At 40.1% G+C, this 15,757-nt stretch overlaps 1 long non-coding RNA gene across 1 annotated transcript; it reads left to right on the forward strand.

The window, feature by feature from the left end:
- Positions 1-1,918: 1,918 nt before the first annotated feature.
- On the forward strand, positions 1,919-11,619 carry LOC140634740 (uncharacterized). The gene is made up of 2 exons (XR_012032124.1): positions 1,919-2,781; positions 11,348-11,619. It is a non-coding gene; the product is annotated as an uncharacterized lncRNA (long non-coding RNA).
- Positions 11,620-15,757: the final 4,138 nt, after the last annotated feature.

A 15,757-nucleotide genomic window follows, 5' to 3' on the forward strand; every position in this document is an offset into this window, starting at 1 on the left:
AGGGATTACTTAAATAAATCTATTTTTTAAGTGATAGAATAAAGGGGTACCTGGGTGGCTCAGTGGTTGAGCATCTGTCTTTGGCTCAGGGCATGGTCCTGGAGTCCTGGGATCGAGTCCCATATAGGGCTTCCCTCGGGGAGCCTACTTCTCCCTCTGCCTATGTCTTTGCCTCTCTTTCTGTCTCTCATGAATAAATAAATAAAATCTTTTTTAAAAAAAATGATGGGGGCAGCCCCGGTGGCGCAGCGGTTTAGCGCCACCTGCAGCAGGGGTTGTGATCCTGCAGACCCTGGATGGAGTCCCACATCCGGCTCCCTGCATGAAGCCCGCTTCTCCCTCTGCCTGTGTCTATGCCCCTGTCTCTCTCTGTCTCTCATGAATAAGTAAATAAAATCTTTTTTAAAAAAATGATGGAATACAGAGAAGAATGACTAAAAGGTGAGTCCAGGGATGATAGCATGATGACAGAATGGGAGATGTCCAGTGGATGCTTTAGTTTGGGATGTATTGAGTAAGTAGATGAAAAATATATTCAACTAAGCAAATCTAGCAATGACCAAAAATTCAGGTTGAGGCACAGGTGAAAGTCCAGTACATGAAAAGTAAAACTACAGGTTCCTGAGATTCTAGGTCTAGGGTAGCGCCTGTGGAATATGCATTCTTAGCAGCACCCAAGTGAACCTAACTCTTTGAGAAACACTGTGATCATTAAGTAGGGAATGTCCAAGAAATATATTTTAAAAAAGTCTCTTCCTTCCAGGTAGCTTACTGGGGGGACAAAAGTAGTATGACCTTAGCTGAGAAGTCTCCTAGGAAAAAATCATCAGTGCTTTGTATTACCTCTTTGGAACCTGGCTTCAGTAAAATCTAAATTTAAAAAAGGAAGCTGAGGAGATAGGAGATGTGATGTAATGGAATTTCCCTTTTATATCAGTTAAATCTATAAAGACTATTTTCAAAGTGCACAGTCCTTATTCGTTTCTAGGCAGGATGTTCTGGAAAAGCAGAAGAGAAAAGAGGAAGCATGGCAAAACACACACAACACACACATACTGAGGAAGTCAGACAACTCAGGAAAAGAAGCAAATAGGAGAAGATAAGAAAACATTATGAAAAATGAAACAATGTAGAATAAAAACTAAGCCTTACTAATTGAAAAAATTCCATCACATTGTTAAATATATTAATCACATAAATGACAAAAATGACAAGACAAAAATCCAAAGTCTTTTATGAAAATATTGTTAATGAAGTAAGATGCAATGGAATTGCCAAGAAGACAACTTTCTGGACGGAGTTCCAAAGTGGCTAATCCAGGGGCACCTGGCTGGCTCAGTCAGAATAACATGTGACTCTTGATATTGAAGTTGTGAGTTCGAGCCCCATGTTGGGTATAGAGATGATTTAAAATCTAGGGATCCCTGGGTGGCTCAGTGGTTTAGCGCCTGCCTTCCACCTAGGGTGCGATCCTGGGGATCCCGAGATCAAGTCCCACATCAGGCTCCCTGCATGAAGTCTGCTTCTCTCTCTGCCTGTGTCTCTCATGAATAAATAAATATTTTTTTTAAAAAATCTATAAATAGTAAATAAAAAACAAAGTGCCTTATCCAAATATAATATATAAGAGAAATAAGGCTGCTAGTTTCTACCTCCAACTAGTCCTGCCTTTTGGTAACCGATCTCTCAAAAAAGATCCTTTCTAGGGGGATCCCTGGGTGGCGCAGCGGTTTGGCGCCTACCTTTGGCCCAGGGCCTGATCTTGGAGACTCAGGATCGAATCCCATGTCGGGCTCCCGGTGCATGGAGCCTGCTTCTCCCTCTGCCTATGTCTCTGCCTCTCTCTCTCTCTCTCACTGTGTGCCTATCATAAATAAAATAAATAAATAAAAAAAAAAAAGATCCTTTCTAGGGATCCCTGAGTAGCTTAGCAGTTGAGCGTCTGCTTTTGGCTCAGGGCATGATCCTGGAATCCCAGGATCGAGTCCTGCATCGGGCTCCCTACATGGAGCCTGCTTCTCCCTCTGCCTGTGTCTCTGCCTCTGTGTGTGTGTGTGTGTGTGTGTCATGAATAAATAAATAAAATCTTAAAAAAAACTTTTCTAAAAAGCTTTATCTGTCTGATTCATCTTTAGAGTTTGCTACCTGTTCTCCCTGTTTGCTGTCCAACCAAGTCTCTTATTGAATAATAGCTTCCTGTTATTTTTTTAATTTAATGGGGTTGTCCTGTTTTAAAAAAAAATAAGAGATGTGAAATAAACACAGTAGTAAAAAGCTAAACTGAGTTAGGGAGAAAAAAATATATTTGTCAGTGTGAATGGACAGGAGAGATAGAAAAATTTCTACAATGCAATAGCATAATAATACATCTAGAAGAAAATAATCCATCATCTACTGCTAAAATGAAAAGCTCCAACTCATGCATTAAAACCAAAGGTAGGAAAAAAAAAAAAAAAACAGAGGTAGACAGTTACCTATGGAGAATTACAATTTATTAAGAGTTACTATTTGCAGACAACTCTCTTCCGAAAATGTCTACCACAAGGTTTTCATTGCTAGAATGGCATTGTTAGCTTTATTTGTTTTTAAGATTTTATTTTATTTATTTATTATTAGACTCGATCCCAGGTCTCCAGCATCACGCCATTCACAGCCACCCAGGCGACCCGCATTGTTAGCTTTTATTCTATTCTATTCTATTCTATTCTATTCTATTCTATTCTATTCTATTCTATTCTCCCAGTCTTCCTATGTGAAATTACAAGCACTTCTTTAGAGAAGGTAAACTAATAGCGTTAATACCTTGGTAAGTCAGTCAACATATTAAAAGAGGTTAATTTCCTTTATTAAAGCACCTCTTTGGCAAGCTACTACTAGCTATTTTAGTCAAGGCAGTTGTAAAATAGGTCCTAGGCCAAACAGAAATATTGTAACGATGAAAGATTACAGGTGGAACTGTGTGAATATGAATGCAACTTACTGAATAGTTAGTTTTATTTTATTTTTAAAGATTTTTTTTATTTACTCATGAGAGACACGCAGAGAGAGAGGCAGAGACACAGGGAGTGGGAGAAGCAGGCTCCATGCTGGGAGCCAACGTGGGACTCGATCCGAGGTCTCCAAGATCACGCCCCAGGCTGAAGGCAGCGCTAAACCCTACTCCACTCGGGTTGCACGAGTTAGTTAGTTTAAAAAAAAAAATGCTCAAGACTGGGAAAAAACAACATGGACTAGAAAAACATTTGCTCGTCGGTCATATGTATGTATTTAATGAATATATGGGTAGGTTTAGATCTGCTTGAATGTAATAAACCAAAACAGAAAGAGGCCTAATGAATTCTAATGAATTCAAGAGAACAATTGGTGTCATCATGAGGTGTAGATAGATAATAAAGGACATAAGAAAAAAAAAAAAAAAACACCTCATGTTGAAATTGAAGTAGGTAACATTAAATCTTTTGCTCCATGGATTTGACCACCCATCCATGCAACACGGCATAACCAAACAATCTGGGAACGTGTGTACTAGAATCAAGATGTGTTTAAAACAGGGCAGCCTGGGTGGCTCAGCGGTTTAGCGCCACCTTCAGCCCAGGGCCTGGTCCTGGAGACCTGAGATCAAGTCCCACATCAGGCTGCCTGCATGGAGCCTGCTTCTCCCTCTGCCTGTGTCTCTGCCTCTCTCTCTCTCTCTCTCTCTCTCTCTGTGTCTCTCATGAATAAATAAATAAATAAAATCTTTAAAAAAAAAAAAAGAAAAGAAAAGAAATTACAAGCCGAATTCCATACTAAAAATTGAATTCAGGGCAGCCCAGGTGGCTCAGCGGTTTAGCACCGCCTTCAGCCCAGGGCGGGATCCCTGGAGACCCAGGATTGAGTCCCACATCGGGCTCCCTGCATGGAGCCTGCTTCCTCCTCTGCCTCTGCCTCTCTCTCTCTCTCTCTTTCTCTCTGTGTCTCATGAATAAATGTAATCTTTTTTTTAAAAAAAATTGAATTCAGTGTTAGTATCCACTGCAGTGTCAATAGAAATGTATTATTTTTCTATTGCTAACGTAACAAGTTACCACAGATTTAACAGCTCAAAACAACATAATTTAGGCTTGCTGGTTTCACTGTCAAGTCTCACAAGATACAAATCAAGGTGTCAGAAGAGCTGCTTTCCTTTCTGGAGGCTCTGGGGATATCTGTCCCTAGGCTACTTCAGGTTGTTTGCAGAATTGAATTTTATGTAGTCATAGGACTGAAGTCATAGGTTTATTTCCTTCCTGGCTATCATCTCAGCTTCTATTCACCTGCATTCTTTGGCTCCTGGGCCCTTACCTCCCTCACCAGCAACAATAGGTCAAGTCCTTCTGACACTGCATCCCTCTGATGCTTCTGCCTTCCTGCTTCACTTTTTAAGGGCCTATGTGACTACATTGGACCCACCCAAATAATCCAAAATAATCTCTCTAAAAGTCAGCAAATTCTATCTGCAAAATCTCTTTGTTTTGTAACATAATATATTGACATGTTCCAGGCATCAAGGCATGGACATCTTTGACAGTGCTTTTAATCTGCCTATTATATGTGGTATAGATTACGTATTGCTCAATGAATATTTGTTGGTTGATTAGGTGACATGAAATACTTCCTGGTTTATCTACACAGGTTGAGAATTTGCTTCTTCCAAAGAACAGCTTAATAAGATGATGATCTCTTTGAATGGTTTCTTTAGAGAAACAGTGTACTGAGAAAATGTGTTCCTTTTCTTCATCTCACCCTCTGACATTACAGTAGACTAATTGCCTTCATTTAGTACACTTATTAAATATTGATTAATTTAATACCATATCAATACAAATGTATATTGACTGGTAAATTTAAATACCCATCTCTAGACATCATTACTGAGTATTTCTTCGTAAATCATGGCAGAACAATGCTCCTGCTTTCTTGATAGGAGTTTTCTTTCCATTATTTTTTTATACTTAACGCATTTTTATATTGCAAGGGATTCTTTCATCTCAGTGAAAGGACAAAAAAATCTGGGGAGCTTTGAAACTTGGTTTGTTGAGACAGCATGTCATTTATCCCTCTTATTCAACTCTACGAATGAATACAGAACTAGAATTTATGACAAAAATGAAAAACTCCTCGTGACTTCTGGTTCAAGATGGCAGACTGAGATCACACATTTGCCTCTTCTCTTTCTGAAAAAGCCTTGAAAAGAAAATGAATGAAATCTTTAAAGGAATAAATCCTTAACAGCACCATAAAACATAATGGAAGACCAGCAGTGAACAAGAAAATTTGGGGAGTTTCTCAAAGATATATGTACATTTGAATCTATATGTATATGTGCGTTCACTGCATATAGCAGATAGCATTTAACTTATATATGTAGTATATATCATATATAGTATATATAATGTATGCATTATATATTAGTATGCTAGGATATATATCTATACATATTACATAGATTTTATGATATTTATGTGTATAGACTAATGAAGAATCTGGAGTAGACAAAGTCATGTCCGAAACATATTAAGGAGAAAGGTACTGGGGAGCAACAAAGCCTTTTTCCAATGGAGCCCCAAGCATGATAAAGCCTTCTAGCATTAGTTATGATAATTAATTTAAAGACTACCTGTGGAACAGTTGATCTAAGTACATACAGATGGTACAGTGAAACTATAAATGGCTCATTAAATCAGTTATTGTTCCTTTGGTGGTTCCTCTTTTCCTACTTGGATAACTGTGATAAGTCTAGAACTAATACATGCCAGTGACAGGTAGGCACTGACCACCTCCACTTCCAGAACAGAGGATGTATACATTTGTCAGATCAAAACCAGGACCTGTGATTAAGCCCTCTCCATTCAACTATACCTAAAAAGGCTGGCAGTGGTAAGTTTTGCCTATAGGCTAAAAACCCTGAAAAGCTCTCAAGAAAATGAATCATCTAGATAAGCAGGGCTCCTAATATGGGTAAAGGATACATAGAAAGGCTGAATAAACTCTTAGATAACACTGAATCACCTAATGGAACAGGGGAGTAGTGGAGGGAGGAAGATGGAAATTCAACATTCACCCAGTTCTGAGATACTCTCAACCCTGTCACTATACAAATGAAATCCTCCTTCCTTTAGCATTTACCAAGTAGTCACTTATATGCCTGTTTCCACATCCATGCACCCTGAAGGGACAGATTATCGCTAAGTGAGAGGAGCCAGTGTGAAAGACTACAAACTATAATTTTAACATATGACATTCGGGAAAAAGCAAAATATGGAGACAGTAAACATATCAGTGATATCTGGGAATTCAGGGAAGAGGGAAGGAGGGATAGATGGAGTATAGAGGATTTTTAGGGCACTGCAACTATCCTGAGTAATACTATAATGGGGGCAGCCTGGGTGGCTCAGCCGTTTAGCGCCGCCTTCTGCCCAGGGTATGATCCTGGAGACCTGGGATGGAGTCCTACATCTGGCTCCCTGCATGGAGCCTGCTTCTCCCTCTGCCTGTGTCTCTGCCTCTCTCTCTCTCTCTCTCTCTGTGTCTCTCATGAATAAATAAATAAAATATTAAAAAATAATAATAAAGTAAAATAATGATCAAGTCATAGGTAATATTTCTGAACTTTCATATTGAGCCTAATGTAATCTTTTCCACATCTTTGGGAAATCAGTATGCTCTACCATTTAGGGCATAGTGGAGAAGGTTGTAGGCTTTGGAGTAAAACTGCTTATGTCTGTGTCATTCCCCACCTCCAGACCTCACTCTGTGTTGGTACTGCAACCTGAGATCATGTCCTTTATTCATATCTTTTGTGTTTGCCCCTCTAAGGGCCTTTTCTTTTCTTTTTTTTTTTTCTAAGGGCCTTTTCAATCTGAGTTATTTTTTCTTTTTATTCATTTCTGGGAAATGAATCATCACATCGTATAATTTCATTGTATAGTTCCTCCCTTTTTTTTTCTTTCTGAGGTTTTAATTAATTGGATTTGGAAGTTTTATTTCTCTTTGCTCTACCCTTTAGCAATATATATATAAAGTTCCTACGTTTTTATATATACCTATAATTTATATATTATATTTTATTATTTGTATATTTATATTCTTCTTTTTTACTTTCTAGTAATCTTATATCACTAATTTGCATTCATCTGCTATTATTCTTTTTTTAAAAGATTTTATTTATTTATTCATAAGAGATACACAGAGAGAGGCAGAGACAGACAGAGAGAGAAGCAAGCTCCATGCAGGGAGCCCGATGTGGGATTTGATCCCAGGACTCCAGGATCACGCCCTGGGCCGAAGGCAGGCTCTCAACTACTGAGCCACCCAAGCATCCCTCATCTGCTATTATTCTATCAATTATTATGTTTCCTACCAAATAGTTCCACTTGTTTTATTTTTGTTTTTGTTTTTTAAAGATTTATTTACTTATTTTAGAGAGACAGCATAAGGAGGGGAGGCAAAGGGAAGGACAGAGAGAATCCAAAGCACGAGACCTCACAATCTGAGCCAATACAAAAATTCAGACGCTTAACCAACTGTGCTGCCCTGGTGCCCCTCCACTTGTTTCTTTTAATAATTTTTGATTCCATGGGTCCCTGGCTGGCTCAGTCAGTAGAGGATGTGATTCTTGATCCCTTGATCTCAGGGCTGTGAGTTTCAGCCACATATTGGGGGGGTAGAGGTTACTTAATAAATTAAAGTAAAATAATAATGATTTTTGTTTTCCTGAGAGACATGATTAGCAGATGATTTTCAACCATAAATTAATTACTCATTTGTAGAGATTCAGTGTGTCAGTCTTGAATAAATGAATAACATTTATATAATAATAAATAATAATAATAATATATAATAATAAATATATAATATAAATATATTTATATATAATATATAAATATATATATAAATAAATATATATAATAATAAATATATAATAATAAATAAATGAATAACATTTATTCATTCAACAAACATTTATTGGGTACTTGTCCTGTATCAACCACTGTTTCAAGTTCTGGAGATATGGTAGTTACACAAACTTCCTTCCTTATAAGCTTTGTATGCTCATAAATATATTAAGTCAGTAGATAGATTCTATGGAAAGAAGTTGACTGATGGAAATGGTATTTTGATTCAATTGGTGAAAACCATCACTGAGACTAATGTTTGACCAAAGACCTGAATGAAAAAAGAAAGTGGGGGATACCTGAGTGGTTTAGCGGTTGAGTGCCTGCCTTTGGCTCAGGGAGTGATCCTGGAGTCCCGGGATCGAGTCCCACATCAGACTCCCTGCATGGAGCCTGCTTCTCCCTCTCCCTCTGCCTGTGTCTCTGCCTCTCTCTCTGTGTGTCTCTCATGAATAAATAAATAAAATCTTTAAAAAAAAGAAAAAAGAAAGTGGGCCAAGGGAATGGCAGGAGAGGATCATTGTAGTTGGAGATTATCACAGAAGGTACAAAGGCCCTTTGTAGGGGGAAGGCTTAGTAGTTGAAGCTCAAAAGCCAGTGTGCTAAAGCAGCTTGTGGCAGAGGGGTGGGGGTGGGGGAATATAAAGTTAAGAGGTGATATGGGCTAAACTGTACCCCTGCCCCCATTCATATGCTGAAGCCCTAATTCCTAGTCCCTCTGAATGTGACTACCTTTGGAGATAGGGTCCTTAAAGAGTTGATTAAGTTAAAATTAAGGTATTTAGGGTAGGGGTGGCCCCGGTGGCGCTGCGGCTTAGCGCCGCCTGCAGCCTGAGGTGTGATCCTGGAGACCCGGGATCCAGTCCCATGTCGAAATATCTGTTGTTGAAGCCACCATGCCTGAAGTATTTTGTTACAGCAGCACTACGGAACTAATAGAGATAGCCAGGAGCCATTTTTAACAGTAAGCTGTTGCAATTTGCTTTTTCTTTTCTTTTTTTAAAGATTTTTATTTTTTCATGAAAAAAAAAAAGAATTCCTTACTATCAAAACTCCCAAATTTAAGGGTTTTTTAAAAAGCTGTCAGTTACTCACGGATTAATTGTTTCTTTGGTTAAAAATTATGAAAACTGCCTGCCTTGGTCTTGTCTTTTTTCTTTTCTTTTCTTTTCTTTTCTTTTCTAAGATTTGATTTATTCATGAGAGACAGAGAGAGGCAGAAACACAGGCAGAGGGAGAAGCAGGCTCCATGCAGGGACTCAATCCCAGAACTCCAGGATCATGCCCGGAGCTGGATGCAGACACAACCACTGAGCCACCCAGGCGTCCCTGCCTTGGTCATTTCTTTACATCTCAATTTTATTATTGGATCTCTGTGTGCACATATTAAAACTTTGTGTTTTTTTTCCTCTGTTAATCTGCTGGTAAATTTAATAATTTTTCATCCAGCTGGAAGACCTTGAAAGTAGAAAAGTATTTTTCCTTCCCTTCAACTGCCGATTTGTTTTCATTTTTTTCCCCATGAGTAAAGAAGACATAATCAGTAGTGTGGTAAGAATTATTGAGAATTTGCTTAAAGGTCCTGAAAAAAAAAATCACTGAAAAAAGGATGGACATATTTAACAACAAGAACAATACAAATTTAACTCCTACATGTTAAAAAAAAAAAAAAAAAAAAGGCCAACATAAAAAGAGAAACCATAACCTGCAGCCTGCAGATAAATTTTTGCAGTAACTAAGGATGACAAAACATAGATCTTTTTTTTTTTTTTAACATAGATCTTCTCTAATCTATAGTGATTGTGTTTTGAATACCACCATCTATTTGCTTTACCTCTGGTGACCCATGGAGATCTGTGTTCTTTCTCATTTCCAGTCCATGTGGCTCTGGAGAGAATCCAAACCCCAAAACTCCAAGTGTAAGATATAATCCAGACTTAAACCAAACAGTGAGTCACATTCTTAGTGCCTCTCCCACCCCTCCAACCAGAAATGATTAGTTCAGGAATGGACAAATTACTGAAGAAAGAGGAGCTTTTGCTGGGACATATAGGAAGGAGAGTTTGTTTTTTTCTTGCTGGCTCTAAAGCCAAAGAGGTCATAGGGAATGAAACTGTTGACACCATGTTGGTACCACCTTGCTACCATGTGGAAGCCAAGAATGAGACCAAAATAGAGAAAAGCATTAATAAACAGAGAGAAATGAACTTCTGACCATAGCATTTTAGACCTGAATCTAGCCATAACTGACCCCAAGTATTTATTTACACAGGCAATAAATCCCTTACTGGTCATTGCAGTTAGCATTGTAATTGTTGGTATCTTTCAACTAGGTTGTCAGGTCCTTGACTGCAATGACTGTCATTTCTGATCTATTCTTAGCATCTGGCAACGTGCCTGGTATATTGAGAGCAAGGTACATACATTTTTACTAAGTGGATATCAAATTAAGATGCTGTCATATATATATATACATATATATACATATATATGTATATATATGTATATATATATATATTTAAGATTTTGTTTGTTTATTCATGAGAGACACAGAGTGAGAGGCAGAGACACAGGCGAGGGAGAAGCAGGCTCCAATGCAGGGAGCCCAACGTGGAACTCGATCCTGGGTCTCCAGAATCATGCCCTGGGCCAAAGGCAGACACTCAACCACTGAGCCACCCAGGCATCCCAAGATGCTGTCATATTTTAAAGTTGCCTTAAAAACGAATCCAACTTCCTACGTGATTTTGACTTTTCACAACATCACGAAGATACTTTCTAGTCTAAGGTGAATGCATGACTCACAGAGAAGTCATTAATATCCTCTTAGTATCACGACTCCATATTTTTGGTGGGTGATACATTTGATACACTTCCAAACACCCCCATAGCAACTAAAGTTTCAAAAATATACTCAAAAGTCATATTTTTATCCTCATCAGCTCATATACTCTATATCATCTCAGATCGGAAGCCCCAGTAGCAGTCTACTTCGGAAGTCCTGGTTTGCCTTCCTCCTACTTAGGAAGGAACACAATCTCCAGAGTTTCATTATTAAATGAACATTATTCACTTGTTCATTTATTCATTTGTTCATTTTTTCCTTCATGTGTTCACTGTATCATTAACCTACTGCTGCATGACAAATACTCAAACTTAGAGGCCTAAAACAATACCACTTGGGGCACCTGGGTAGTAGAGTTGGTTACACGTCTGACTCTTGGTTTCAAGGTACTGGAATTGAGAGCTGTGTTGGGCTCCACACTCAGCAAGGAGTCTGCTTCAGCTTCAGATTCTCTCTCCCTCTACTTCTGCCCCTCCTACTTGTGTTCTATAAATAAATAAATAAATAAATAAATAAATAAATAAATAATCTTTCAAAGAACAAAGAACAAAACAAAACACCACTTACTGAGTTCCTTATTCTACAGGTTGGCAGTTTCCTCTTTCCTCTGAGCTCTACTGGGAGTTCTTCAGGTCTCACCTGGACCCTCTCATGTGTCTGCTGGATTGGCTGGAAGCTAGCTGCTCTATGATGACCTTAGCTAGGACAGCAACAATCTGCTCCATGTCTCATCCTGAGCATTAACTCAAGGTTAACCATAAAACATAAAACCCTTATGTTCAGGATGTCACAGGATAGGCAATACCAAGAGAAATTAGAGATAAGACTGGAATAAAAACCAAATCTGGGTTTAGTGAAGGAGAGATTGTATTCAAAAGTGTTATTGTGGGGCACCTGGCTGGTTCAGTTAGTAGAACACGTGGTTCTCCATCTCAGGGTCTTGAGTTCAAGCCTCATGTTGGGCATCTAGCCTACTCTATTTTTTATTTATTTTAAAGATTTTACTTATTTATTTTAGATAGAGATTGCGTGAGAGGAGGAGCAGACTGGGAGGGAGAGGGACATGTAGGCCCATTGCTAAGCAGGACACCCTATAGCAAGAGAGGGAAAAATCACTATTGCAAGTGGGGGAGGGTGATTATCCTAACAGGGAGAATGTTTTGACCACAAGGTGTGCTAGCAGCACTCAAGAGTTAGAAAAAGAGAAGAATAAACAAAGCTAGAAACAAAGCTAGAAAGAACTAGGTGTGAGGAAGTGAAGCGAATGGGTGGTGTGAAGCATAATCGTGGAAAACCTCACTAAAATGGCATCAGGAGGGGGATCCCTGGGTGGCTCAGTGGTTTGGCGCCTGCCTTTGCCCAGGGCGCGATCCTGGAGTCCCGGGATCGAGTCCCGCATTGGGCTCCCGGCATGGAGCCTGCTTCTCCCTCTGCTTGTGTCTCTGCCTCTCTCTCTCTCTCTCTCTCTCTCTCTCTTTGTGTCTATCACCAATCAATCAATCTTTTTTTTTTTTAATTTTTATTTATTTATGATAGTCACACAGAGAGAGAGAGGCAGAGACATAGGCAGAGGGCGAAGCAGGCTCCATGCACCGGGAGCCCCACATGGGACTCAATCCCGGGTCTCCAGGACCATGCCCTGGGCCAAAGGCAGACGCTAAACCGCTGCGCCACCCAGGGATCCCAATCAATCAATCTTAAAAAACAGAAACAAAAACATGGCATCAGGAGGTTTCTGCCCCACCACTCAGAGTCAACTGGAGACCCAACAGGCAGAGAGGACTTGACTATAGGGCTTGACCTTACCTAGACTTCACCTTGCATGTGGACACTACCCAGCCAGAAGAGCCACTTTCCTCCCAAACTCTCCCTCCCCTGCAACAGCTCTGCCAATGAGAAGCTGCCACGCTTTGAGTTCCCTGTTTATTCCAACAGACTTGTAGTTTATAACAGCCTTTCCAATTTACCCCTTTTCTCCTTGAAATAAGGTGCCCTTCTTTTATTCCCTGGACTTGGGGAAGATTTTGCCACAGTTGGTTTATTCCAGATTGTACTCTCTTTTATTCCCAAATAAATCCATCCTTGGGTGGTAAAGTAATTGGCAGTTTTTATTTTTAAGGTTAACAGTGGCATGTTCAAGTAGTAGATCAGAGAATTTGTTTCATTACCCTGGAGGCCAGTTTATTCTCAGGGCAATATATACTGGTCAGGCTGAGAATGGGCCAACATTTAGGAGTCTGGGGTAAGGAGACAGATTAACAGGAAAATAAATTTTTAAGTTATGTTTTAATTACTTAATGGGAGCCCCTAAAAGATATGACACTCAAAAAGGGACTAGAGGATTGAGGCTTATACACCATCATGAGCTAAGGAAAGGTTTAGGGGTTTGGGACTTCAAAGAAGGAAAGGCGAGTCACAGGAAGTTGAGAAAAAATGCTTGGTAAGCAAAGGTTGCCCTGCCATGCAGGTATTAGCTCTGTAGTAATAGCTCTCTTCCTGGTACAGGCCCCCTTTTTAATGTAAATTTCTTTTACAAATGTAAATTTCTCTTACAAAAGGGTAATTTCTGTTTTCAGAGCTCTCTAGGGTCTACAATTTCTTAAAAATAATCAGTTTAAAATAATCCTTCTGCCAAAGAGGCACATTTGGGGATGGTATATTCTGCTACCCTTCAAATTGTTGTTTTTATTATAATAAACCTCAGAACGTCCTATCTTTTAGGAATGGATAAATATAATAAAGCCTGGAAGAAAAGTGATCCCTCATTTTGGTAAGAAAAAGCCTTGCATGTCAGTGAGGATATGATTATATCATACTTTCCAAAGGAAAAAGACAGGAAGGCCAACTTCTTCCAACTTACATTAAGTTAACTGAAGAATTTTTGGTTGTTAAGAGGGAATAATTTTTAAATGTGGACATCCTGATGGCAGTAGGCAGAAAGAGAATGAACTGAGATGTTCTATTAATATCAAGGGAACGTGTGTGGGTGTCTATGGCACTGCTGCGAGTTAAATGACTGCTAACTTGGGGAGTAGGGTCTATTGTGTGAGTCAGGTGCAGTCCAGGGCCTGGTCATAGCATGCTGAGAAGACTGGGGTCCAATAGTCCTGGCCACAGCTGAGGAGCAACTGTTCCATGCCAGGAGAGGCAAGCCAAGGGGATCTAAGGCTGCTGCCCCTCCTTACTTCACTAAGCACTCAGCACCTACTTTGAGAGGAACATGCACTGTTCCTAACCCCAGCTCCAGAGCTCTTGCTGAGAAATGTTGCCTAGGAAAAGAAGCAGTCCATTACACAGCTTCTTCTTCCTAATCTCCTCAGAAGGTGTCGGTTTCCAAAGGAACTGACTGTATTCTTGACAGAGCTTGCAGAAGTTCAAGCCTAAGGTTTGAATACTGGAGGTTGTGGTGAAATGCAACTGGAATTGGAAAGAAATTCCTGCATGTGATGAATATACAGACTAGACTGTAGGCTGGCTAGTGTGTGAGAGAGAATAGAGGAATAGGACAGCTGGGAGGAATTCTCTGGGAGTTAGAAAAACTTCAGAAACTATTCCTTTAAAGGAAACACAATTTGGGGCACCTAGATAGTTCAGTCAGTTAAATACTGGACTCTTGATTTTGGTTCAGGGTCATGAGATAGATCCCTGCATCAGGCTCTGCACTGAGCATGGAGCCTGCATGGGATTCTCTCTCTCCCTCTCTCTGTGCCCCTCCCCTCCACACTCACATATGTGCGCTCTCTCTCTCTCTCTCTCTTAAAAAAATAAATAAATAAAGGAGACACAATTTTATTGGATTAGTTTGTAGAACAATTTATGACCACAGACAGATGAAAAGCAGAGCAATTGACCAGCAATTAGTGTTTAACAGTTGAATGCGGGCAGGGAAAGAAGGGAAGAGTGCAGGATGACTGTGGGCTGTGTCTCCTTAAGAAGCAAAACAAGAGGGCAGCCTGGGTGGTTCAGTGGTTTAGCACCGCCTTCAGCCCAGGGCCTGATATTGGAGACCTGGGATCGAGTCCCACGTCAGGCTCCCTGCATGGAGCCTGCTTCTCCCTCTGTCTGTCTGTCTGTCTCTCTCTCATGAATAAATAAATAAAATATTAAAAAAAAAAAGAAGCAACACAAGAGATTCAACATTGTGTGTGTGCATTTCAGTGTAGGGTGGGGACTAGACCAATCATTTGCCAATCATTGAATCATTGAACAAATTGAAGGAGAGTCGCTTGCTAGACGAGGGTAGCTGCCAGCAATCTGGACTAGCATCATGGCTGAACTTCATGCCCCTTCTAAAGGTAGAAAAATTGGGGTACAAATAAATGACAAGTGGACAGAAGGAGAATAGCTGAGCACACATGAAAGTATAAGTGGGTCACAAAATGAGAGAAATCGAGCATTGTATTAGTATTTTGAGAGAGGGGTGCCTGGGTGGGTCATCTGGTTAAGTATCTGCTTTTGGTTCTTGGGGCCTAGCGTCTCCTCTCTGCTTGTGCGCTCTCTTTCTCTCTCTCTCTCAAATGAATAGTCTTTAAAAATAATAATACCTTAAGAGAGAGGTTTGGGGCAAGAGAATATTATCTCCTATCACAATTATACCGAATATCCAGAAAGTTGAAGCTATGTTTTTTTTTTTTTTAAGATTATTTATTTATTCATGAGAGATAGAGAGAGGCAGAGACACAGGCAGACAGAAGCAGGCCCCATGCATGGAGCCCAACTTGGGACTTGACCCTGGGTCTCCAGGATCACGCCTGGGGGCGAAGGGCTCGCTTAAACCGCTAAGCTACCCGGGCTGCCCGGCACCCCCCACTCCCCCTGCTAAAGCACCCGGGCTGCCCTGAAGCTATGTTTAAGGCAACCCCTGCTTTTGGAATCTGACCAGGGGGGATGAAAGTCTACAGACCTGGAACACCTGGGTGGCTCAAGGGTTAAGCGTCTGCCTTCAGCTCAGGTCATGACTCGGGTCCTGAGATGGAGCCCTGCATTGGGCTCTCCC

The sequence above is a fragment of the Canis lupus genome, chromosome 6 (genome assembly GCF_048164855.1).
Source record: "Canis lupus baileyi chromosome 6, mCanLup2.hap1, whole genome shotgun sequence".
NCBI classification, from domain to species: domain Eukaryota; kingdom Metazoa; phylum Chordata; class Mammalia; order Carnivora; family Canidae; genus Canis; species Canis lupus.